This window comes from Bos javanicus, chromosome 25 (assembly GCF_032452875.1).
Source record: "Bos javanicus breed banteng chromosome 25, ARS-OSU_banteng_1.0, whole genome shotgun sequence".
Classification (NCBI taxonomy): domain Eukaryota; kingdom Metazoa; phylum Chordata; class Mammalia; order Artiodactyla; family Bovidae; genus Bos; species Bos javanicus.
The window spans coordinates 6179571-6207126 of NC_083892.1; the positions used below are offsets into that span (position 1 = coordinate 6179571).

Genomic DNA, 27556 nt, shown 5'->3' on the forward strand with positions numbered 1-27556 from the left:
ACATCAGATGACCAAAATACTGGAGTTTCAGCTTCAGCATCAGTCCTTCCAACGAGTATTCAGGGTTGATTTCCCTTAAGAAAATTTCTCTTGAGCGTCTTGCTATCCAAGGGACCCTCAGGAGTCTTCTCCAACACCACAGTTCGAAGGCATCAGTTCTTTGGTGCTCACCTTCTTTATGCTCCAGCTCTTACAACCATACACGACCACCAGGAAGACCGTAGCCTCGACTATACGGACCTTTGTCAGCAGAGTCCTATCTCTGCTTTTCAACACACTGTCTGGGTTTGTCATAGCTTTCATGCCAAAAAGCAAGCGTCCTCATTTCATGGCTACAGTCACCATCCGCAGTGATTTTAGAGCCCACGAGGAGGAAATCTACCACTACTTCCGTCTTTGTGTTACTAGTTACTAGCTCCAAATACCCCGGCCAGCCCTCAGGTTGGAACTGATGATCTGAATGATGGCTTTGGTGGGGTCTCCTCTCTAAGCATTCCACTTTCATACATTCTGAACAAGAATGGGTCCATTTGAGGTGTCCTTGGGTGCCTAAACAGTCCCGGGGATTTGGCTTTGATGGGAGGACAAACCCCAGCTCCCCCTCAGTGAAGCCTGGTGACTTAGAACAAGATGCCTCATCTCTTTCTTCCTTGTTTCCTCAACTGAGAAACTGCAAAGGAGGCACTTATCCTTCCAGGATTTTCATGAGGAAGAGTGAGATAGTGTCAGAGAAATTGCTTTGCAACTTGTGAGGCTTGGTTCTGATGCAAGGTGAGCATTCTCTCTAAATACAGGATGGTGGTTGTCTTGTCAAAACTCTCCCATCACTGGGGGCACAGATGCGTCAGAAGGCTTTTGCCACATCCATTTCATTGTCTTGTTCGTAAAACTGTTTATATTTCCCAGCGTCACGTTTGCTTTCTCTCTCTCTTTCTTTGCGACTGCCTAATTTCATTATCTGCCATACATAAATGTATTATGTAATTCCCTCAGTATATCATCGATTGTTTCTGTTTTTCTGTAGTATTACTTAAGTCCATCATACTTTTGATTAAATCTCCAAGGAGTGTTTCTGCACACTGGATGGATCCTCCTCTCCACCAACTAAATCTCGGCACTCTGAAATGACACCAAGCGCTGGAAAAGACGCCAAGTGTGGAATTTTCCCACTGGCTTTATGAAATTCCAGAAACCAATTGAGATCTTTGCTGATACCATCTTTGTCTATCTAACAGATGTAAGCAGGCTTTCAGATAGAAGCAACATTGATAAAAAATATAAAATTAACTAATGCTTATTGAAGGCTTGCTATGTTCCAGGTACTGCAATATTATAAACTCTACTTACATTAAGTCATTTCATCTTCACAACAACCTCATAAAAGAAGGTGTGATTTTTTTTTTTGGTCCCCATTTTACAGTTGAGGGAACTGAAATTCAGCAAACTTAACTGTCTAGCTCAGGGACACACATTTAATCCAACGACAAAGTGTACACACACACACATACACAACACACACACACTACTCTACTCTCTTAAGAGACTGATTTTCTTCCTCAGCTCGGAGGATGCAAATACTCACTGAATGCCTGAGAATTAGGGACCTCTGTGTTCTGAACTTGGTACTGACATGAACGTGAACTGAATCCCAGCTTCTATATGGGACTGAGTTTCCTTATGGTCCAGATTTGGAGGGTTGTATGAGATTATTGGCTTCTAATCTATTTCAAGAAGCTCAAGAATCTGCGTAAGTGGTCCCGGAGGAGTGAAGGGGGCTGGGAGAGCAGTGCTGATGAGCAGGTAGAACTCTGGACTTCCGTTAACCAGTGTGCTTGGACTTATACCTCGGATGGATGGATAGATAGATGAATGGATGGACAGATGGACAGAGGACGGAAGGAAGGAAGGGAGGGAGAGGAGGGAAGGAGGGAAGGGAAAGAGGGCCAGGGGGAGGGAAGGACAGAGGGAAGAAAACAGACACACAACTGAAGTTGCACAATCCATTACTAACCTGTCCCCAAATAGCATTCTACCGTAGTTTTTCCCCATGTATACTGTTAAATGTGCCTTAAAACTTGATTTCAAACGGCTACATAATATTCAGATATACAAACAGTTTACCCTGTACGTAGCCACTTCCCTATTTTAGACGTGTACATTGCTTCTGGTTCTTTATCTTTCATTTATTCATCAGATTTTTTATTGGGAACCATCATTTGCAGGCATTAACATAAACAAGTGTAGCACAGATGTTCTTATAAATACGTTTTTGACATACTCGCACACGTTCGCTTCCATAACTACATGGAAGTTATTATTTTGGATTTCGTTGTTAATTTTTGGCTGTCTTGAGTGAGGGAGAACCCGATCTGGAAAGCCTGCTGAATTTGTACAAATGTTGAGCTTCGCTGACACAGGGAATGCGGTTGGAGTTCTGGACACACTGTCTCCCAAGACAGTAGTTATAAAATTAATAGACATTGTCTTGATTCCTTATGCCACCAGCATCCCGATCCATTTATCTGTCTCCAGCCTCACAGGGACCATCCTGAGGCTGTATCTTTCCACACTGCCTAGTTTAGAGCTGGGTGAGTCCTCAGAGAATGCTGTCTTGTTGGTCCAGAAGCCGAGAATCAGCATCAGCTCCAGGAATTGCTACAGACTTGGCCTTGATGACGCTCCTGGTAAATAATCTGGGGAAAATAAATCCACAGCTGTGTCATGGTATAAACTGGATATAGCTGAGATTATAAGCTGCTTACATTTCATGCATAAACACATGATACAGAACCTCTCTTTTTGGAAAGGCAACATAAAGAGAAATCAAAACATAATTCTTTGCCCACGAATGGAAGCCAGACAACTCAGCTTTGTGGATACAAGTGCGTGTGTGTGTGCTCAGTCGCTCAGTTGTGTCTGACTGTTTGTGACCCCATGGACTGTAGCCCACCAGGCTTCCCTATCCATGGGATTTTCCAGACTACAATACTGGAGTGGGTTTTCATTTCCTTCTCCAGGGGATCTTCCTGACCCAGGGATCGAACACGTGTCTCCTGCATTGGCAGGTGGATTCTTTACCATTGAGCCACCTGGGAAGCCCCAGAGGGGCCAGGAAAGGTGACACCACCACCGGGAGACACAGTGCCACCTCTTAAGTGTGGATGCAGAGTGATGCAGTATTCAGAGATGGAGCTATCTCCAGCTTTGGTCTTTGTGTTAAAATGAATTGATGATACTGTCCCCACCCCCTACTGTTTCTTATCTCCCTGGTGACTCTTTATATTTGAGCGATGGATAGTCGGTTTGCAGGCAGTTGGCTCTGTTTTTCCTACCAAAGGTTTGATCATGTCTTAGGACAGAAGATGTCTGAAAAATACAGTACTAGGCCACAAAAGAGCTTAGGCATCAGTGAGGACTAAGAGAGACTCTGTGACTAGAAAATACCATTCACTTTCTCTCCCTTCTCAATATTCTGATTTTTTTTTTTTAACCTCTTTCTCTGATGGAGAGCAAAGGGTAGGGAAGTCTAAGTAGGAGTTACCTCTCCTTGGCTGACTCCTTTTTAAAAAAATTTTTTCTGCCCAAAGAATCACTTGGGCTTCCCCAGTGGCTCAGCGGTAAAGAATCTGCCTACGATGCAGGAGAACTGGGTTCAATCCCTGGGTGGGGAAGATCCCCTGGAGGAGAGCGTCGCAACCCACTGCAGCAATCTTGCCTGAATAATCCCCATGGACATAGGAGCCTGGCAGGCTACAGTCCATAGGGTTGCAAAGAATCAGACATGGCTGAAGTGACTGAGCATGCAAGGGATCACTTAATTGATTCTATGCTTCTGGAAAAGACTGGAATTTACTAATACCTCCAAATACCTGGGCAGGTTACCTCTGCCAACCTCAGCTCATCATTATTCCACACTGAGTTATGTAATGATTTGATCGTGTTGAGGAGTAATTCACCTTTGTTCCCACCTACGTTGCGACTGATTACAAATCCTCATAAAATACTCATTATGCTACCAAAAATGTTCTTAAAGAATAGTCTGTGAAAGAGGAGGTGATGCCGCCGCTCGGAAGTGTGGGCTTCTGTCTAATTATGTGTAAATTATCTGAGTGGAATCTCAAATGTTTAGTGATAAACAGTTTTTATGCTTCCCAGAAAAGTATCTAGTTTGTGAGGCAATATAATCAAAAGCAGCCTGTGTGCAGTGAATTGTCGATTGTATAACTTTGCATCCTTTTCAAGTTATTCTTATGGAAAGAAATGGGAATGTGTCTGCAGCCCTTTAAGGAAAGAAAATGTTGTATTCTGCAAGTTTTTTTTAAAAAGGAGGAAAAAAAAGATAATTGATCCTTTGACTATACTACAGCTCTGCTCTCAGAAGAAACATTAAAAAGTTGGATTTCTTAAGAAATGCAATTAACTGACTTTTATTTAATGATTTTTTTTTGCAAGTTATTCATCCTGAGGAATGGTATCTGTTGGTTATTAACAAAGATGAGGATGGATTATTAAGAAGCCAAATATGATGATATTCAACTGCAATGCATATATAGTTACTCAGAGACAATCCCTACTGGTTTGCTCTCTGATGGTCTCTCCTTTCAGAAATCTCTCCTGAAAGCTTCCCCTTCCCTGGGTGGGATAATCAAACCTCTGAGCCACCAGGAGGATGCTGTTTTACGGATGAAGGCTAATTGAAGGCTAGACCATTAGGAAGAGGCCATAATAGTCGATACAGCTGGTGGCTATTGTAACCAACACAATCTACTGCTAAGTTGCTTCCGTCGTGTCCAACTCTGTGCAACCCCATAGACGGCAAGCCCACCAGGCTCTGCTGTCCCTGGGATTCTCCAGGCAAGAATACTGGAGTGGGTTGCCATTTCCTTCTCCAATCTGGATGGTCATGAAAATACAAGTGTTTGAATCTGGGAGGTCATTAGTTCTTAACCTTGACACCAGGGTCCATTACATACCCAAGAAGCTTGAGAATGGTCTGCCAGAATGGGCACCATCCAAAAATGATAGTCTTCAGACTTTATTAGCCAAAGAAGAGTCAAGATAGCAAATTCATATAAGGACGTGGAATCCGTTATAGAGTAGATAGGAATGTAAGTTCAGATGCAATTGGTATTAGTTAAGATCAAAATCATCCCCTCTTGGAATCTGAGAATCCTTTGCCGCTGTTCTCCTTCTAGAACCATTTCTATTTCAAAAGATGTCCCACTTAAGGGAAAGTGAATGTGTTAGTCACTCCGTCCTGTATGACTCTTTGCCATCCCATGGACTATAACTCGCCCAGTTCCTCTGTCCGTGGAATTCTCCAGGCAAGAATACTGGAGTGGGTGGCCATTCACTTCTCCAGAGGATGCTCCCAACCCAGGGACTGAACACCTGTCTACTGCCTTGCAAGCAAATTCTTTACTGTCTGAGCCACCAGGGAAGCCTCACTTGGGGGAAAAGGAAGTAAAATGCTAGGAGAAGAAGATGATAGTAAAGAACCATGATTAAAATGGAGATGAAGATTTCAGTGACTAAGAAGCAAAAATTCTTTGCCAGTTCCTTATTGGTGGTCAAGACAGATTAACATAAGACTTAGCTGTCATGCAAACTCATCGTGTAGGTCAGCTAAAAAGATTCCTTAGTGTATTAAGAGGTGTTTGGTTCTGATAGATTTCTAAAGTGAATGAGTGAAAGTCGCTCAATTGTGCCCAACTCTTTGTGACCCCATGGACTATAGAGTCCATGGAATTCTCCAGGCCAGAATCCTGGAGTGGGTAGCCTTTCCCTTCTCCAGGGGATCTTCCCACCCAGGGAATGGAACCCAGGGCTCATGCACTGCAGGTGGATTTTTTACCAGCTGAGCCACAAAGGAAGCCCTGAGGTAAAAGCACATGGTTTTAAGTTGGAGCTGGTTGATGTGGGAATTTTTGGTATACTGATTCAACCAATGCCCTATTGTGAAGGTATGCCTGTCTTCACACCTTTTGACTAAATATGCAAATATACCAGCTAAATAGACAAAGATTCCAGACTAATACTCAAAGAGAGATTAAATCTCTGTCTCTAGACAACTAAGCCTTAAATTTGCCGGAGATCAAAATATCGGCCTAAAGACTCCCATATATATTTGACATTTACATGGGGTGTTGGACATGTTGAAGGCAAACCGTTTCAGTGATTGACTAAATATATCCCTTTGCATCATGTAGATGTGTCCTGTATTAATTAGCATATCCTTTGAAGGAAGTTCATCCATACTTTTTTTTTTCTTTAAAAAAAAAAAAAAAAACTTTTTATTTTATATTGAAGTGGAGCCAATCACAAATGTTGTAGTGGTTTCATCCATGCTTTTACAGCTCATTAAAAGTTGATCATGACTGTCTGTTCAATGTGTCTGCATCATGTTGACTTCTGTTTATCTGCCTTCCTGACCTAACATTTTCTGTACTCCGTTTGTTCTGAAGTCTCCAGTTGACATCAGAATGTCCAAAGGAATGTTATTTTGATTTTCTTTTTTAGGGAAAACCCTATGACAAATTGCCAGCTCTTGATATATTCGCTTTGAACTTAAAATATCATTTGTTTAAAAAATGCAATAAAACCTGAAATGTACACTAATATTCATCCTGAAGATTAAAGCTGCCAATGAATTATGCAGCTGGGTTAAGGCTGTCTTGCTCTCAGACTAAATTTATCTCATCAAAAGGGAATTATTCTCATTGGTGTTAGAGAACGAAAACAGTTAAAGTTTCATTGTTCAAAAGCTTTCTTCTTGGGTTTTTGTTTGTGTGTTTCTTTTCTTTAGAAGACACTCAGTTGTAGTTCTCTTAGGAGCTGGATTTTAAAATGTAAATACTGATGAGAGATGATAAGAAGGCCTATTAGATTATAAAAGTGACATAGGTTTCTGGTAACTTAAAAAATATATATATATATATATATATTTTGTTTTCTTTCTTTCTCTCTCTTTAAAAAAAAAATGGGTCTTTAGCTGTGGGGGACCCTGTGCTGAGCATCTAACTTTTCTTAACTTACAGAGTAAACCTCAGAATAATAGAAATAAGTGCTGCATTTTCTCTGTATAGAACATGCCACTTGGGCCAAGTGCTACAATGTCTCTTTGGTAAAGCTGAAATGCAGATTTCTCAAAAATGTCTTGTTTTCAGTTAATGATATTTTCTGCTTTGCACCAGGTGGTCTCTTTGGGGGTTGATTCGTGAATTCATTTCTCTGCGCATGCCCCGAGCTTTCTGTGGTTCCTTTATTTGGCAGGCATTTACTGAGTTCTTGTCACTCTCAGGCCTGAGTCAAGGGTTCACGTTGCAGTCACCAAGACCCCCAGCCCTGCCCTAGGGTGTCTGCAGGCTTTGGGTACATGGGCAGTTAAGAATAGATGACAGAAGGCTTGATGAATATCTGTTCTGATAAGGACAACACTAAGAAACAAAAATAAAGGGTTTGGGGAAGAGAGAAGAAGGGCAGTCTGGCATAGAGGCAGGTTGAAAGAGTCAGACTGACTGTGATCAGATGCGCTGGCTTAGCTAACAGGCCAGACAGGATGTAGCTTGCCAGCTCACCCTAATAGTGCCTGACCTGAACCAATTCTTCCCTGGAGATGGCTCAGAGTTCATCTTTCTCGAAGGTAGAACCCCAGGAGGAAAGGCAACCTCCAGAAATGGCCAAACCTACGTAGCCTTGTCTCAAAGCCAGCTCCCAGTGACTCATGCAGCTGAAAGGGAAATTGATCATTGGCTCTTGATGGTCCCCAAGGGAGAGGCACTTTGAGAAGCCCAGGGGCTAAATGAGAGCAGCAGGTCCTGACAGCAAATGGGCCAGATTAGCAGACGTTGGAGTGTGTTCCGGCCCTGGGTTAGCTGTTTGAAGGTGTGTGTTCCCTCCACAGTAGACTTACTATACTTGGAGCAGGACTTGAATCCTAGCCCTGAATTTTGTTTACTTTGGCCACAGAGCACAAAGTTTTGGTTCTCTTCAAAGATGAAGACAATCCAAACACGTACTTTGACTTGGTTTAGCTTTTCCTCCATTGCGTCCATCCTGGCCATCCTTGTGAAGTGAGCAAAGTCACATTTCAGAGAATTGAGGTCATCTTCCCAGCTTGGCAAGACCAGTGACTACTTAGGTTTGGCGTTCTGCCTTGCAGAACAGACTCTCTCTGCTCCTTCTCTGGGTCCTAAGAATGGTTAGAGTGGGTCTTCCCTGCCCTACCTGACAGGAAGCGGTATCCTCATTCCGTTTTTCTTCATTACAGCTTCTGAAACTAAAATTCTTATTCATCTCACTGCCTCCTGAGGTTACCCAGAAATTTCTAGACCTGAGAAGAGGACTCTTCCCTGGATTTAAGCTATCCCACACATTCGATCAAAGTCAGGTTTATCAAGGTATAATTTTAGTATTTATTTATCTGGCTGCATCAGGCCCTACTTGCAGCAAGTGGGATCCTCCCCCATGTAGGCTCTTCTTTGGGGGTTATGAGTTCTCTCGCTGCAGTGCATGGACTTAGCTGCCCCAAGGTCTGTGGGATCATAGTTCTCCAACCAGGGGTCAAGCTCAGGTCCCTTGCATTGGAAGGCGGATTCTTAACTGCTGGACCACCAGAGAAGTCCCCAAGGTATAATTTACATGGAGTAAAGCTTGCCCTTCTCAGCATACAGTTCTGCAGGTTTCAACAAAGACATAACAGCAATGTCACCAGCACCACCATCAGGATATCAAACATACCCATCATTCCAAAAAACTTCCCCAGGGTCTGTTTGTAGCCAACTCCCAGCCCCAACCCTGACAGTCACCAATCTTTTCCCAGTCCTTCTGGTTTGCTTTTTCTAGAACACCATATAAATAGTCCTTGCCAACAAAGGTCCGTCTAGTCAAGGCTATGGTTTTTCCTGTGGTCATGTATGGATGTGAGAGTTGGACTGTGAAGAAAGCTGAGCGCCGAAGAATTGATGCTTTTTGTACTGTGGTGTTGGAGAAGACTCTTGAGAGTCCCTTGGACTGCAAGGAGATCCAACCAGTCCATTCTAAAGGAGATCAGTCCTGGGTTTTCATTGGAAGGACTGATGCTGAAGCTGAAACTCCAGTACTTTGGCCACCTGATGCGAAGAGCTGACTCATTGAAAAAGACCCTGATGCTGGGAGGGATTGGGGGCAGGAGAGAAGGGGACGATAGAGGATGAGATGGCTGGATGGCATTACTAACTTGATGGACATGAGTTTGGGTGGACTCTGGGAGTTGGTGATGGACAGGGAAGCCTGGTGTGCTGCGATTCATGGGGTCACAAAGAGTCGGACACGACTGAGTGACTGAACTGAACTGAACTGAACTGAAGTAGACAGCCATTGAGTCCAACTTCTTTCTTTCTATAGAGTGAATTTGAGATTTATCTGTGGTGTCCACCAGTGGTCTCTTCTTTCCTGTTTATTCTGAATATCACCCTAGAGTGGATGCAAATAGGCTTGTTTATTCAACAGCTGAAGGATCTTTGGGTCCTTTCCAGTTTTTGCCGATTATGAGAGCTGCTGTACACATTTGCGTACAGGCCTTTCTATGAATATACATTTTTAATTCTCTTTGGTAAATCCCTATGAAGTGGTGTTGCTGGGTTGAACAGCAAGGGTGTATTTAAAGGTCTTTTTTTTTTACAGGAGACAGTGGACTTGGTGTAGCTTTGATGTTGATTCCTAGGTCTGATGCTGCCTAGATGTAGGACCTCACACAGACTGAGCCTCTTTTTCTGGCAACAGAAGAAAGGGTAGAATTATAGCTCTTATGCAGAATTAGGTCAGTTGCTCAACTGCGGCCCCCTCTTCTTGGGTATTGGCCTCTGGAGACTGGACCCCCTCTTACCATAGCACTCCTGTTTCTGCTCCCTGAGCAAGCACGCCCCTTCTCCAAGCCCGTCACACTCTGTTTCTTTTCCTAGAACTCTTCACCACCCACCTTTCTCCTCACCAACTCTGCATCTCTCTGTCGCCCAATGAAATGCCACCTCTTCCCAAAAAAAAAAGTCTTCTCTCGCCCTTAGTCTAAATCCAGCCCCCGCTATGTATAGTTAGTTCCCTTTCTAAAAATGTGAAAGCCCTGTTCTTTTCTGTTATAGCATTGACCGCAACTGGCCTTTATCACACTCACTGTGTAATTTATTTTTAATAGAAATATTTATTGAGATCATGGTCAAGTCACATACAGCTGTAAGAAATAATGCCGAGAGAGTCCCATGTGCTTTTTACCCAGTTTTTCCCAAAGGTAACACTTGGCAGAGTTGTGCTTCAATGCCACAACCAAGATGTTGGCATTGAAATGACCTGCTGATCTTATTTCAGTTCTCCCCAGTTTTACTTGGTGTGTGTGTGTGTTTGCAGGAGGAGGTGTATTTATCACATGTGTGGGTTTACGGGTTCATCACCATAGTCACCTTCCAGGAAAATTCTGTCAATACAGGATTCTTTCTCTTGTCCTTTTATAACCGCACCAGCCCTCCTCCAGTTCTTAACACCTGACAACCATTGGTCTGTTCTTCATCTTTAAAATTTAGTCATTTCACAAATGGAGCCATATACTAATAACTAACCTTTTGAAGTTGATTTTTGCTTTAACCCAGTGTAATTCTTTGAAGATTCAGCCAAGCTGTCATTGTGTATATCAATCCTTTGTTCCTTTTCATTGCTGAGTAGTATTCCATGGTGTGAACCACTGTTTCTCTAACTGGTCATCTGTTGCAGAATATCTGAATGGATTCCTATTGTTAGCTATTATAAATAGAACTTCACCGAAGGATTTTTGTGTAAACATAAGTTTCCCTTCTCCAGGATAAGTGCTCAGGAACAAAATTGCTGGGACATTTGTTTTACAAAAAACTGATTGAATTGATTTTGGAAATTCTCTTCCGGTAGAGTTTAAGTTTCATCAGAGTAAATAGATTGAGTTTTGTTTGTTTGTTTGCTTGTTTATGTGTCTCATCACTGTATGCTGGGGACATCTCACAAAGCTGAGAACATAATTTACTAATCTATAAATATTTATATATGAATTAAATAAGGAATGAATGAGTGGGTGCATGAATAAAAACTTTAGCATGGGGATTAAGTAAAATCATGTATGCAAATCAGTTTTTAGAATGCGTAACATGGAGGAACCTCTAATATTAAGTGATATTTTTAATCAGCATCAGCATTATCAGATGTGATTGTTGGCTGGGGGTGACATGATATAACTTTCAAATTCTTCCACCTTCATTGTTATACAAACATCATGTGGCTTTATAGGATTCCAAAGGTCTGAGCTCTGACTTCACTTCCTTCTTTTACAGAAAAGTCATCTCGTGAATGTACTCAAAATATCAGGGTGGGACTTTGGGTTTCATATTTGAAAGAAGATCCTGCTTCCATAGGTCAGGGTAAAGCTGCATGGCTCCTCTCTTTGTTGAAAATGGGCACAGGCAATAAATAAGCATGAGGAGCGTGAGGCCGCGTAGTGCTGAACTGGTTAACCTCGTACCAGAATCCTTGGGGTCTTAGCCTGTGAAATAAATATTGATGACGCAGATGGAGGTGGCACAGCCCTTAATAGAGAGAGAAAATTAGTAATTCTCATTTGCCCGGGGAAAGTGCAGGTTATCCTAATGTCTTGATCTATGTACAAAGAGCTGGTAAAGACAAGCAGTCCTCATCATAAAAATAGAAATGAGGTTCTCCCCACAAAAGTGCCACCGGAATGATGAGCTGTTGCAGAGGACCTGGAGAGACGGGAAAGAAACTTCTTTGGTGACTATAATTAGGCTCCCATGGAGAGCTGCGGTGCTCAGGAGCTGCGCATGAGGGCTCTTCGCCTCTTTCTAGAGTCACTATTAAACTGTCTCTGATGGGCCAGGACAGTGAGAATGTCCAAGTTTATTCCTGGTAGATGACATCCCTGTTTTTCCTTAAGGCTTGGTGAGATTCTGACCATGCCTGTGATGGGGAAGCAGGTGTTTTCACTCTGTGACCTGGGCCACTTAAATAGAGGCAACAAAAGGGAAAGAAGTGGAAATCTCTCTTTTCCTTATTAAAAAGACTGCTCTGTGATCGTTAGAGAAAACGTGGCTAATTGTTCAGTCACAAAGTGGTGTCTGATTCTTTCCAACCCCATGGAGGGCAGCACACCAGGCTTCCCTGTCCCTCACTGTCTCCTGGAGTTGCTCAAACTCATGTCCATTGAGTCAGTGACGTTATCCAACCATCTCATCCTCTGTCGCCAAAGTATTGGAACTTCAGCTTCAGCATCAGTCCTTCCAGTGAGTATTAAGGGTGGATTTCCTTTAGGGTTGACTGATTTGATCTTGCTGTCCAAGGGACTCTCAAGAATCTTTTCCAGGATAGCAATTCAAAAGTGTCAGTTCTTCAGTGCTCAGCCTTCTTTATGGTCCAGCTCTCACATCCATACCTGTCTACTGGAAAAACCATGGCTTTGACTATATGGACCTTTGCTGGCAAAGTGATGTCTCTGCTTTTAATACACTGTCTAGGTTTGTCATAGTTTACCTGCCAAGGTAATTTTATGGCTGCAGTTAATACAGATTAACAATAAAAAAGTGATAAAAGTCACCAGTAGTCTCCATATAGATTTCAGTCTAGAAGGAGATACACATGGAAATCGAGAATGTAAATTGTAGACCCAAACTGACTACATATGTGGAATCATACTATATAAATATACATGTATATCTCATTCTATCCCTGCCCCCTCATTTCATAAGTGTTTGTTTTTTTTTTGCTTTTCAAAATATTCTTTCCTAGCTGTATTTCCAAATCCAGGGGATGTAGTCCCAATGGAATGGGCAGTAGATTAGCTGTCGTGTCTGGTTGTTTGTTTGACCAGAAAATCAAAATCGAATCCCGAGGATGTTTGCTGGCTGAGATCCATTTTACTCAAGCTCTGTGGATGTAAGGAGAAGCACACACACCCAGACCTCCGTTGGGCATTGGGTCAAAGCTTGAGCTTTCCCTGCCCTGGTCCAGGGTTTCCATAACAACGGGGAGACCCTGTGGGTAGTTTACAATCCTCACAGGAACCTGGGGGAGGCAGCGTCTGCCTCCACCATAGTTTGGAATTTTGCAATCCCATTTACTTTATGGGGAGAGACCTACCTCTCAGAGGACTCTTATATCAGTTGTTCCACTTTCAGACATTTTGATTTAAAAATCCATTTTCAGGAATGAATTATGCAATAAAGTAGAATATCAGAGCCAAAGAAATCACACCGATTCAAGTTAGAGGCTGAGTGTGTGGATTCAAAGGGTTATTTGTCTTCCCCAATTTGCAGTTTCCTCGCCTTTCAAAAGGGAGGAGTCAGACTACCTTTCTGGTTGGGTTTCTGGGAAGACAAAAAATGTGATAACCAATGTAAAATACTTGGCGTAGCACCCAGCACACAGTAAAAGCTCAATAATTCTTAACTTTGCTCTTATTTTCTTTTTATGACATTTCTTGGAATGGTGTGCCTCTTGACAGGACAGTGGCTATGCGTGGGGGGAAAGCAATCTTGGAATGGCTTGGATGGTGAGAGGCGGGGGTGGAGAAAGGGAGGGTGGAAGCCTGCTGAGAATCTGAATTAGAGGAAGTATCTGCACCCTGGAGTTTGGTGTTTCACTAAAGAGGTCATAAAATATTAACGTCCCCCAGAGTTCCCCAGCAGAACAGTGGTGTCAGCTCCTGTGTGATGCAGGAGAGAGGCTCCTCAGAGATGTCTGTGGCCCAGATATGAGGTGAGAAAGTAGGGGGAGTCCAGGTGGCGACAGAGATTCCAATTGCTTCCTTAGCTGGAAACTCGAGTTAAGAGAGAAGGGCAGGACAGTGAACTAGCAAAGGGTTCTCCTGGAAATGAGGAACAGGATGGCCCTCATCCTTTCCCACCAAAGAGAATACGGTTGTCTTTTCAACAGAAGCCAATTGCATTGGTCACTCAATGCAATACAAAGAGCCAGCTCACTGGGTAAGACTCTGGTGCTGGACAAGATTGAGGGCAGGAGGAGAAGGAGGCAATAGAGGATAAGATGGGTGGATGGCAACACTGACTCAATGGACATGAATTGGAGCAAACTCCAGGACACAGTGAAGGACAGGGAAGCCTGGTGTGCTGCAGCCCATGTGGTCACGAAGAGTCGGAGATGACTGAGAGATGAATGACAACAACAGTTCCTGTGTTCACAGTTAATAACAAGATCACCATCACCAACGCTATATCATCACTGTCATCGTAGCTATGGCTCTAATACACACAGCACTTTTCTAGATGCCAAGCATTTCACTAAGCAAGTTACACATATTATGTCATCCACGTTATCCAGACTGTGAAAAATGTGTTCATGCCCTTTTTATTTGTAAATGAAAACCCCATGACCCAGAAGGTATAAATAACTTGCCAAAAGTCACCCAGCTGGACAAAAGAGACCCAAGATTCAGGACCAGGTGATCTGACTCCCCTGTTCTTATTATCATCCACTTACCCTCAAGAAGACAGGAAATGGACAGATGAAACTCTATGGCCTCAGAACATGGACTAAAAAATTAAAAATTCTTTATTTTTTTCCCATAGGAGAGTGAGCCTATAATCAGAGCCTCATACCAGGGTGTTAGTGTCACCCAGGAAAATAGATTCTCAAATGTATATATGTATTTGTGTATATATATATGCTTTTACCCCAGTAAAAACACATTAACAAATAAGTTCTACATGAAACTACATTTGTAAAAGAGATGAAAGGAGCAGAGTGGAGATGAATTTTATCAATTCAAATGTAAAACATTTATTATAAAGCCAATCAGTGAGAAAATGAGGCTGTTTTGATGAATACCAAATATTGAAGTTAGGAGTATGGATAATTAATATTGTTTTCAATTAGCCTCACAATCCAATTCACTTTGGTATTCTAACTTGTTGCAGAAAGTTGAGAAAATGCTGATTCATAAGCTGACACAGAGTTGCAAAGCCTTATTTTTTAAAATCCAGATGATCCCCAAATATCAGGTTCATCTAGAATGTAAATTCCATCTCCTGTTTATTGATCATTGTATCTCCAGCACTGCGCTTAGCAGAGTGAATTCATTCAACATATGCCTGATGAGACTTAGAGAGCAATCTTATGGTGGCCAGGGGGAAGGGATAGTTAGGGAGTTTGGGATGGACATGTACACACTGCTGTATTTAAAATGGATAACTAAAAGGGACCTACTGTAAAGCACAGGGAACTCTGCTCAGTGTTATGTGGCAGCCTGGATGAAAGGGAAGTTTGGGGGAGAATGGATGTATCTATATGTATGGCTGAGTCCCTCCACTGTCCACATGAAACTATCACATTTTGGCCACCTCATGCGAAGAGTTGACTCATTGGAAAAGACTCTGATGCTGGGAGGGATTGGGGACAGGAGGAGAAGGGGACGACAGAGGATGAGATGGCTGGATGGCATCACTGACTCAATGGATGTGAGTCTGAGTGAACTCCGGGAGTTGGTGATGGACAGGGAGGCCTGGCGTGCTGTGATTCATGGGGTCGCAAAGAGTCGGACACGACTGAGCGACTGATCTGATCTGATCTGACCCCAGTGCAAAATAAAAAGGTAAAAAAAGCTGTATCTGATGAATGAATGAATGACTGCATCAATCAATCTTTCAATTAGTGAGCATCTAATGGAAATCAGAGGTGTACAAGTAGAGGTGGTTTGGTGGTTTAGTCACTAAGTCATGTCCAACTCTTGCGACCCCATGGACTGTAGCCTGCCAGGCTCCTCTGTCCATGGGATTCTCCAGGCAAGAATACTGGAGTGGGGTGCCATTCCCTTCTCCAAGTAGAGGAGGACTTGTCATTTCCACGTTGTCTCATTGATTTGACCAATGGTTAACAAGCCTCTGCATCAGTAGGTCAGGTGCTGTTCTGATTGCAACATTAAGAGGGAACATAAAGTTCTGGGGGACTAGGTGAGTGCCAGGGGGGAAGCAGGAGATAGACAGTAAACAGACAAGGACCTCGCTTCCACACTGGCTGTCCCATTTATATGCAGGAAGCTTACATAACCCCTCTGGGTTTCAGCATCCTTGCGGGTAACAGCGCTATCAGTATGTACCCAGCTCTGCCCCTGTGAAGAATAAAGTGAAACGCACACAGGAGCTTTCATCTCCATCTCGACATTGCACGACATACAAAGATGCATGTTTCATTCCGGGCTTATTTATTTAATTACACCCTGGGTATTCTGGGATTTGTACTTTCATATCATTAAAGCAGTTTCAGCCAAGGAACATATATTTGGAGAGGTTTTAATATGCGCTGGGCATACGCAATTACAAGACTAGGTATGCAGTGACCAGAATCCAGAGGGGAGGGAGGCACATTCAAGAAAGTGCCTGTTCTGTTGCCAGATAAGAGGTGAAGAGCCTCATCAAAGTGTGTGCTATCGGGTCATCCTCGGTGGGAAGGGTCTCTGATGTCTTCTGAGTGGAAGATGGGTGTGCTTATTCTATATATCTTTTTAATAATGTTATTTATTTATATAGTTGCTGATTCATTTTTGTCTGCGCTGGGTCTCCGTTGCTCCTTGGGCTCTTCCCTAGTCGCAGCGACCAGGGGCTCCTCTCTGGTTGTGGTGTGCCCGTTTCTCACGGTGGTGGTTTCTGTCCTTGAGGTGCCTGGGCTCTAGGGCTCACAGGCTTCAGTTGTTACTGGCACTGCCTTTGTTGCCCCGTAGTAGCACATGGGGTCTTCCCGGACCAGGGATTGAACCTGGGTCTCCTGCATTGGCAGGGGATTCTTTACCGCTAAGCCAAAACAGGGAAACCCTGTTTTTGTGTATTTAAAATTCTCCTGTGAAATCAGTGTAGAGTGTGAGTTGGGAAGATCTGAAGCTGAGCAAAGGAACCAGTTAGGAGAGCATAGCTTTTGTTGTTGTTTTGTTTGTTGTGGTTTTAGTCTAGGCGAGGGGCAGTGGCACCCCACTCCAGTACTCTTGCCTAGAAAATCCCATGGACGGAGGAGCCTGGTAGGCTGCAGTCCATGGGGTCACTAAGAGTCAGACATGACTGAGCAACTTCACTTTTCACTTTCATGCACTGGAGAAGGAAATGGCAACCCACTCCAGTGTTCTTGCCTGGAGAATCCCAGGGACTGGGGAGCCTGGTGGGCTGCCATCTATGGGGTCACACACAGTCGGACACGACTGAAGCGACTTAGTAGCAGCAGCAGGAGCAGGGGCTTCCCTGGTGGCTCAGATGGTAGAAAATCTGCTTGCAATGCTGAAGGCCCAGGTTCGATCTCTAGGTCAGTAAGATCCTCTGGAGAAGGGAATGGCTACCTGCACCAGTACTCTTGCCTGGAGAATCCCATTGACGGAGGAGCCTGATGGGCTACAGTCCATGGTGTCACAAAGAGTCGGACATGACTGAATGACTAACACACACACACACACACACACACAGAATAATAGGATGCATCGGGACAGGGCAATGGAAAATGGAGAGACTTTATAGTCAAGAGATGGGAGAGCTCAGAGTGATATAATGTGGGGATGGATTGACTAGTCCAAGCTGCAGAGGGAAGTATGAAGGGCAGATGTTAGGGTTTCAGGGTTATGTAAATGAGAGGGAGGTGCTTCCACAAGGAAAGGCAAGTCCATAAAGGCAGAGAGTGGGATGTACACAACATTTTGTTTGGGTGGTGTGGAAACAGCCAGGAGGACAGGACCTTTATACTGAGACGTGCAGAAAGCAGTTTGAGGTGCGTGATCCTTCCTGAGGGCTGCAGGGGAGCTGAGGATTCTTGGAGAGAGGGATGCAGTGGATTCCCACCAATGCTGCAAACCCTTCTCCCACACGCAAAGAGCACCGTAGTAAGTAGGTCATTCAGGGTGATGGCAATCGGGGTACAAGTGTTAAGAGACCTAACAAAGCACAAGATGATTCTGACGGAGATCTCAAGTTTATGGAGCGCGTAAGAATTCTGCCACAGACCTGTATAAAAAGGTGCGGCCGGGGAAATACGTAGTTTTCCTCTTAACGTGTCCCCGTGCCTGCTAGAGTGTCAGATTGTTCTATCTGAAACCAAGTGCAAAGGATACGCTTCTTTTAACAGTGGGCACAATAAGTCATCTTCTGCAGAATTCTGTTTGAGTTTGGAAAAAATGGCTTGATGCACACTTGAGCTTCCCAGATGGTGTTGGTGGTAAAGAATCCACCTGCCAGTGGAGGAGAGGCAAGAGACACGGGTTCGATCCCTGGGTTGGGAAGATCCGCTGGAAGAAGAAATGGCAACCCACTGCAGTATTCTTGCCTGGAAAATTCCATGGACAGAGGGCCCTAGCAGGCTACAGTCCATAGAGTCGCATAGAGTTAGGCACAGCTGAGTGACTGAGCACCCACAGACACAAACTTGAGTGAGAAGGTGATTCCCTCTAGGGAATCAGATGTCAACATTTCAAGGAAAAGGAAACTTGAGACAAAAGGGTGGGCATGGGAATTTGCTCTTGGGCTCTCAGTGGGAAGGGAAAGAGGAAATAGAAGCATGGCCTAGAAATTCTGGAACCAGGAGAGTCTAATTGCAGTGGATGGTGGCCGAATAGCCAAGTGTCCTTTGAGAGAAGGTGATTCATGCTGATCCCTCTAGAGTCGTGTTTCCCCCTATTTTCTCTCTTCCTTATATCTATCCCCAGTCTTGATATCTGCTAAACTCAAATGTGCCTTCCGTGAGTAGATGTACTGTGGAACACAGCAAGAGGCTGAGCTTCACTGTGAGTTCTTGGGATGGAACTCAGAGACTCCATATAATATAAAAACCTGAGTGGAAAGGTCAGATGAGGTTGTAAGAGTGTGAGTTTCCCATAATTAGGAATTGCAGTCTGGGGACTAAGAGTTGAAATTCCAGAGACTTGTATCTGTTGAAGTGAGATCTTGAGAACCAAGAAGCTCTTCTAGCTCATATCTGGTCCATTTGCAACGTGACTTTTTTGCAGACTAACCTAGTTTTGTCTCCAATCTTTACATCCTTCCTAGCTCGCCGCCAGAAACCGCCAGGCTTTGAAGCTGTGCCAATATCGCTGGGGATCCCTGTGGAAGTTCTTACCTTGTGCCAAGATAGGACCTTGGGCGGGGGGTTAAGGTCAAAAGGGATGATTCCAGAGCTTGAGATGATAGAGGCAAAATCATTTCTCGTAGGATAGGCTTGAGGGTGACTCTGGTTACATAAAGATAAATCTTTCTGAGCATCGGTGGGGTCAAAGGACCTTGCAGCCAAGCTTGCTGCAGAGGAAAAGCAGAATCTTCTGCAGGCTTTGTTTGCCCTCAGGTTTGCAGCAAGTCGAAACACAGAGAGTGGGTGGGGTGTGGAGGCTTCCCAAAGTAGACCTCTCCACCCACTTGTTCATTAGGAGAAATCACCGCTTAGCCGTTTTTGTCTCTGCTGCCTACGGTCCCTTGTCCCACGCGCTTACATTCTGTCCTGTGCACTGGAAACGAGACTCCCACCCTCTCAAGTGCTAAACTCTGCACTCTCCTTCAGCACCACCTCCTGGAACCGATCATTTCGGGAAACCTCCTCTGGACACTTAAGGTATTCGCTTGCTCTGGGTCTTTTTCAATTGGGGGCTCTGCCTGATGTGTCTGGGGACACTCCTGACTCAATGTCAGTTGGCTGCTCTGATAGAACAGTCTCTCCATGTACACATGCTCAAATGCATCCAACTCTTTGAGACCCCCATGGACTGTAGCCCACCAGGCTCCTCTGTCAATGGGATTTTCCAGGCAAGAATACTGGAGTGAGTTGCCATTTCCTTCTCCAGGGGATCTTCCTGACCCAGGAATTGAACCTGGATCTCCTGCATTGGCAGGTGGATTCTTTACCACTGAGCCAACAGGGAAGTCAGGGCGGGACTTACTTCTCCCACCCTCTAGTAAATAGGGACTAGAAATCTAGGAAACTCCCATCATAAAATTCGGTAGCTGGTCTCTAGGATAGATTCCTGGAAGAGGAAATCTTGCAGCCAAATTGACAAAGAATAATGCTTTGGAGAAGTGCTTGCTAAGTTTAGGTATTGCAAATGATGACAAATAAGATGATGATGATGATGGCAATCATGATTTTGTATGCAGCATTTCTTCCACTACTGGTATAGCATGCCGATGGAAAGAAAACTTCCTGCCTTTTTAATTCAACAGACCTTTCTGAAAACACTACCCCTCGTTCTTTATTACAGAGACAAGAGCATAGTTCTTGCAACTTCAGTTTCTTCTTCTGTAAGCTCGAGCTGTAAAACCTACTTTACAAGGTTTTGTGAGGAGATAGATAGACAGATAGGGTAAATAAGGATTGGCAGATAAATAGATATACGTTTATATAGATACAGAGATCTATTGCTCTGGCCATAAGCAATCTCATTACAAGTGTTAACCATAGTCAGTTTCCACAAAAACAGTAAAAGAACTTGACCTGACATTTTGTGAGATTCAGCCGTTGAGGAATTTAGTTGACAAGGACTAATGTGAAAGTTTGTGTTCATTTGATTCATTAGCAAGGTTAAATAAAATGTGTGTACAGAGGACCAGGGCAGAAAGGTGATGTCTATACATTTTCATATGAATGTCATGTCATTTGAAAAAAATTCTCAAAAACAATTGCATCTGAAGTTACTCAGTCCATGAATGTATTGATATTGTTGGTCTTGTTTGTGTAAGTTTTGGCAAAAAAGAGGAATGCCTCTTTCAGCAGCTGGTTGGGGACTGAGTAGAAAAATAAGTCATAATTATAGTCACTAGTTTGTACGAGTGGTTATTAGATGGTAGGCACCAACCTCAGAACTTACAGGTACTATGTTAATTTATGTTTTAACAACTTATTTAGGAAGGCCAAATTAGCATCATTCCCTCTTTGAATGAGGCTTACCTGGTGGCTCAGACAGTAGAGAATCTGCCTGCAATTCAGGATACCCCAATTCGATCCCTAGGATGGGAAGATCCCCTGGAAAAGGGAATGGCCACCCACTCCAGTATTTTTACCTGGAGAATCCCATGGACAGAGAAGCCTGGTGGCCTACAGTCCATGGAATCGCAAACAGCTGGACATGACTGAGTGATTTAACATTTATTCTTCGCCTCTTTGAATGAAACTGAACTTATTATAACTCCATCAACATTTCATAGCAGCCATAGGAGAATGAGGGAGAACCAGAACTTCACACCCAAAAAGAGAGACTCCAAAAGGTGGATTCCGCCCTCTGTACTACACCACACACCCTCATATGAGCCAGAGAGTTTTTTTTTAAAGAGTGAAAGGGTTAGTCACTCAGTCCTGTCTGATTCTTTGTGGGCCATGGGATTTCCCAGGCAAGAATACTAGAATGGGTAGCCATTCCCTTCTCCAGGGAATCTTCCCAACCCAGGGATCAGACCCAGGTCTCTTGCCTTGCAGGCGGATTTTTACCATCTGAGCCCCCAGGGAAGCCCCATATGGTCCAGAAGAAGCGCCCAACCCCCCCATCAGAGCCATCATTTCCGGTGGCCTTGAATGAGCAGGCTGCAATCCTTGTGTCATTGGGGAAAGGGAAACCAGCAATCCAATCCGTATGACCTTGATTAAGCTTCTCCCATGTGAAAGGCATGCTGCTCTGTAGCTCAGGGAACTCGGAAATGAGAAAGGTATTTGGCTGGGTCTACTGCAGGGAGTCTGTGGGGGTGAAGAGGTTAGTGATGCCAACTTGTGTCTCTCACTGTTCATCATTTCCAAGCATCCCCTTAATAGGTAATGTGTATTGTTGATTTTTGGGGTGCTTATGCCCTTGCTAAGAGGCACTTTATACTCATTTTCTAAGTGGTTCCCAAATGGATCCACCCATTCATCTGATTCCATAATGACATTCTCAGCAGACTGCAGCTAAATGAGAAAATTAAGGGCAATTTAGTGAAATTTTTAATAGACCTAAATTTAATCCATTTGAAAGGCTGTCCTTTATTTTGAGGATCTGTCCTTCTTACTTTTGGGTACAAAATGCCCTTTCCTTTATGAGATGATGATGAGAACAGATGGTGTGTGTGAGTTTGTATGTGTGTGTGCGTTTGTGCCTGTGTGCAAATATACTAACTTGAACCAAAAAAAAAAAATTATCCATTAATTTCATGCAACCCCCTTCATTGTTTTCAAACTTTTATTGCAATAAAAGTTATTACATGAATTAGGCAGGAAAAAAAATCTGAGAATCATTGTAGTTCTGTGAGGGGGCTATTATTAGCCGCCTATTAAAGATACGAGGCTTCCCTGGTGGCTCAGATGGTAAAGAATATGCCTGCAATGTGGGAGACCCCGAGTCAACCCCAGACCCTTGTGTCGGGAAGATCCCCTGGAGGAGGGAATAGTAACCCACTCCAGTATTCTTGGCTGGAGAAACCCATGAACAGAGGAGACTGGCAGGCTACAGTCCATGAAGTTGCAAAATAGTCAGACACGACAGAGCAACTAACAGTTTTACAGATAAAAGAACTGAGCCATAGAGTGGTTCCTTTGCATGCCCTCTGTACAGACCCTGTAAGTAGCACATCTTGAATATAGACCCAGCTTGTATGTTTCTGGGAGCTGGAATACTGTTAATACATCCACCATGGGCATCGCCGCACTTCGATGGCAGTAAACTCCCTAGTCTTCCCCTGGCCAGGATAGGGTCAGATAGGGTCATGCAGTTATTTTCCGAGCCCTGGGACTCTCCGGGTCTTTCTCTGGGGTGCAGGCTGAAATCCAGGACAGTTTACAGAGATTCTTGATGCAGTAGAGGCAGAGGAAGAAGCTCTGGTGGCTGGCACAGAGCAGATCAACACAGTGGGGAAGGCTTGTCCATTGCTGCAGGCTTGCCCTCTGAGGACACCAGCTAGCAGCCAGGGAGGCAACTACGCAGTGAGAGGAAGGGGCCTGCGGGAAGAGGTGTTTGAACAGAACAGAAAACAAGCAACTCGTTCTGTACGTCATAAAGATCTCCCTGAACTGTTATGTTGAGCGTGGTACCAAGACAAACCATCTCTTGCCCTAGGAAGTGGGGGATTGCAAATCAGTCCCTCCTGGGGTTACACACCGATTCTGGCCCTTACCATCTACAGCAGCATCGTCAGGCTTCCTGTTCACTGGTCTGTTTCTCAGCATCACTGGCACTTGAGGCGGTGGTGGGGCTGGTGCTTTTGTTTTCGTTTTTGTCCGGGTCAGCTGCAGACCTGGTTGCTAAGAAGCAAGGTAGTAAACAGAGGTGAGGTTCTAAGTTGCTGGAACCCTGTACAACACCCAAGATACATGTGCTTCTCATTTTTGTTGTGGCCATGTATACCTAGGTGACCCAATCCAGTATTCTTGCCTGGAGAATCTCATGGACACAGGAGCCTGGTGACCTACAGTCCGTAGTCTTGCAAAGAGTCAGACATGACTGAAGCAACTTAGCCTATTTATCTAGACTATTCTTGGTTGGTAGTGTGTTTAAGCAGGTTTTTGTGGCCTAGCCAGGGAAATTTACCACCATTTAGAAAAGTATTCCTTAGGAACGTGTAACCCGAGTTCTTCACAGTGACAACAAAGATAATAGAAGTAGTGTTAGTCGTTGTACCACGCGAGTGTAGTCGCTCAGTCACGTCTGACTTTTTGTGCCCCTTTGGACTGTAGCCCATCAGGCTCTGCCCATGGGATTTTCCAGGCAAGGTACTGGAGGGGTGGCCATTTTCTTCCTCCAGGGAATCTTCCTGACCCAGGGATCTGACCTGCATCTTCCCATGTCTCCTGCATTGCAGGCAGATTCTTTACCCATTGAACCAGCAGTGTACCAGTAGAATTTATTTTTTCATTTTATTATAGAAGTCCTGCACAAATCCAATGTTGTGAAAATTCAAACAGAAACATACAGAGAGAGTAAAATTTGGAAGCCCCCAACCTCCCTTTTCCACCTCATTACTCTAGCTGTAACTGAATTTACCCCTTGTGCCTTTTCAGATCCTTTTGTATGCATTTCACGTGTGTATATACATGTGTATTTATAGCCAGACATCCACAGATGCCTGTGTGCACGTCTGTCTGTGCACTGCGCACACATACACACACACATGTGCATAAGGAGATGGTGGGGTTTTTGTTGCTATCTGGTTACTTTGGTTTTCACATATGAAAGTTTAAAAAATATTTATTTATTAATTTGGAGAAGAGAATGGCAACCCACTCCAGTATTCTTGCCTGGAGAATCCCATGGGCAGAGGAGCCTGGCGGGTACAGTCCATGGGGTCGCACAGAGTTGGACACGACTGAAACATCTTAGCACATTTATTTATTATTTGACTATGTCAGGTCTCAGTTGCATCACGCGGGATCTTTTCTTCTCTTTTTTTTTTAACATGAAAATCTCTGCCTTATTATCATTTTTGGTGACTTTACTTAATAAATAGTTGGTATCCATCTCGTCTTTCTGAATAAATACAAAGACCTTAAAGCTGTTTAAGTCCACATTGCTTTGCAGTATTCACTGGACAGAAATGATCACCTACAAAATTACTATTTGTCTTTAAAATGAGCATTATATTCATGATCGTGATTAAAATGACTTTGAGTTTGGTTTTCTTTTTCATCTGAGGTATACATATATATCAGTATATCAACATCTATCTACCTACCTACTTAATGTTTTCGAGGTACTTGTAATGAGATGTGTTGTGCCAGGAAAATGAACTTGGACTTCCGAATTTCTTAGGTTTGATGACTTAAAGTTTACTTTCATGCGGGATCTTTCACTGCAGTGCACAGTCTCTCTAGCTGTGGTTCTGGGGCTCAGTAGTTGCAGAGCGACAGCTTAGCTGCTCTGAAGCACGCTGATGGACAGGGAAGCCTGGCGTGATAGCATCCATGCGATCACAACGAGTTGGGCACGACTGAGTGACTGAACAAAACCAACAGTGTGGATCTTAGTTCCCTAGCCAGGGACTGAACTTGTGTCCCCTGCCTTGGAAGGCGCATTCCTCACCACTGGACCACCAGGGAAGACCCTTCATTTGTGAAATTAATCATCTATGCCGTGAAACTTCTTAAAGATCTTTCTTAGAAATCTTTCCAAGGAGAGACACATAGATGTCCCTCGTTCTAACAGCTTTTTTGTATGTGTGTGTCACACTCTACTAAACCGCGCTTCCATTGCTTCTGTTCATTTGCTTTTACAAGCAACGCTGGAAAAATGATCCCAGTATGTGTATCTCTGTGCCCATCTCAGGAATGTCTTACAGGACCATACGTACAGCTCGAATAATTAGGTTGAAGGATAAGTATATTTGAAGTGTTGAGAGTGAATGCTGCCTGTCATCTCTGGTACTGTACCAATTTTAACTCTCATCACCTGTGCCGAAGATGCCCCATTTCTCCACAGAGATATCATTTCTAGGTAGTAGGCTTTTTATTTTAAACTAGCTGATTTTATTGATTAATTGATGCCCATCTTATGGACAAAGGATCATAGTTAACTCTTCTAAACAGCCAGTATAATTTTGAAAAGAGCTTGTGTGATGCGAGCTAGTCATGAACTGAGCATCCTTGCACTTGTGTTTCTGCTCTTTTCAACTTGAACTCGTTGACACCGAATACCCAGGCAGGGAAGCTCGTGGAGTTCGAGGGTCCTTGACTCAGAAGTGGACTCTGATCTCCAGCCTCAATCCTGTCATTACATGCAGAGCAATTGTGTCTGAATGGTTGGAATCCAGTCTGTCTGAGACACAGCCCTTTACTCTGAAAGAACGCCGTGCTCATCATCTGAGCCCTGCTGAACCCTGGTTCTCCAACTCTGCACCACGGAGTGGGGACACTTTTCCAAAAGAGCTGTCTGGGGAGTAGGGCTTCACCAGGGTAGCCCCGAGGGACCATCAGGGGCTGAGACCTCATTCTAGAGGCCAAGAAGCCAGCTTAATATAGAGAGAGCTAAAAAGTAAATAAAACTTAGAATCTGTGTGTTTCTTGAAAAGAAAGAGATAGCTAGAGGTCATTTGCTCCAAATTGCTGTTGTGGTCATTCATTCATCCATCCATCCATCAGTCTACCCATATATCCATCCACCTATCCCCTAATGCAGTATTTTCTGAGTCCCTACAATATATCAGACACTGTATTAAACCCTGCACTTCAAATGGACAACATTGCAGGTGGGAATCTTCCCCATGTTTATGCATTGATAGGGTCAAACTCTCCCACCGCCACTCTCGGTGGACTGACCCATGAGAACTCCAGAACTGATATTTTAGCAAACTTGGGGCTTGGCAATCAGAGTGGAAAGGGTAAGGATGCAAGGTTTTTCTTTTTTTCTTTTTAACTTCGTATTGTACATGGGAGCATACTTGATTAACAATGTTCTGTTAGTTTCAAGTGCACAGCAAAGTGATTCAGTTATACATGTATCTGTTCTTTTTCAAATGCTTTTCCCTTTTGGGTTGTTACAGAATATTGAGCAGAGTCCCCTGTGCTGTACAGGAGGTCCTTGTCAGTTATCCATTTTAAACATAGCAGTGTGTACCTGTCAAGCTGAAACTGCATTTGCAGAGTGAGCACCAATTTATACAGTATTTACTGCCACCTGCCCAAACTTCCTTATCTTTGGTGTCCCTGATGCTGTGATCCTGTTCTTTTATTTTTTTGCACAGCACTCGTCACCTTCTGTATTCTGTACAATCGACATACTCTAACCTTTGTTCTGTGCTTGATGACACTCCCACCAGAATGTAAACCATGCGATGTCAGGGATCTTTGCTTTCTCCCACTGATGCAGCCTTAGGGACTAGATCAGTGCCTGAGTGTAACCAACGCCCACTAAATAGCGTTCAAATGTTTGCACAAGTAGGTGACTTAACCTGCTTGTGATAGAGATAACAACAACCAGTTCCCTACAGAGACTTCACTCTCACTCTCCTGAAGATTGTTGTTGCTGTATCAAAATTTGGAAGTGAGAATAAAATACTTCTCAGTCACTTTATGCCTAGCCTTCGAACAGAAAATTGCATTTAAGATCAAGAAGGCCTTCTTTCTGTTTAACTGAAGTTTTTTTTTTTTTTTGCTTTGAGGCAGGGCAACTTCCATAGAAAATCTTTCTTTAGCTGAATACCTGCTTTTTGACAGTCTTAGAAAGTTAGAATAAGGGATTATGAAAGAGAGTAAAGAAAAAAAAATGTTTATTTTATTATTCTGAAGAGATGGCAAATTTGAGCGAAGGAAAAAGTTCCAGCACTGTTGTGTGGGTCAAGTTCCATCTGAAGACGGCATTATTCATTATCTTCCTGCACACTCTCTGCTTCCTACGGGGTAAGCATTCCATGACGGCTCCTTGTAGTTGAGAAAGCAGGAGGGCGGCCCTTGAACGTAACTCAGAATATACACCCAAGTGACACTGAGTGCCCGGACATTCTTTGTAGGGAGAGAGAAGAGTATTTTCTTTCCCCCGCGTCTCCCATTTATTCATGTATAATAGAAGAATCATTTGGGAGCTAGTAGCATTGATGTGGCTCTCTCTCAGTCTCTGTTGAGATGGAATTCAAAT

At 43.7% G+C, this 27556-nt stretch overlaps 1 protein-coding gene and 1 long non-coding RNA gene across 9 annotated transcripts in view; one reads left to right on the forward strand and one right to left on the reverse strand.

Moving 5' to 3' along the window:
- RBFOX1 (RNA binding fox-1 homolog 1) overlaps positions 1-27556 on the forward strand; it is a 2444696-nt gene that overhangs the window by 1973762 nt on the left and 443378 nt on the right. The window lies entirely within an intron of this gene.
- LOC133238208 (uncharacterized) lies at positions 2293-23223 on the reverse strand. The gene is made up of 2 exons (XR_009733467.1): positions 23109-23223; positions 2293-2693 (listed from the first exon to the last, which is right to left on the reverse strand). It is a non-coding gene; the product is annotated as an uncharacterized LOC133238208 (long non-coding RNA).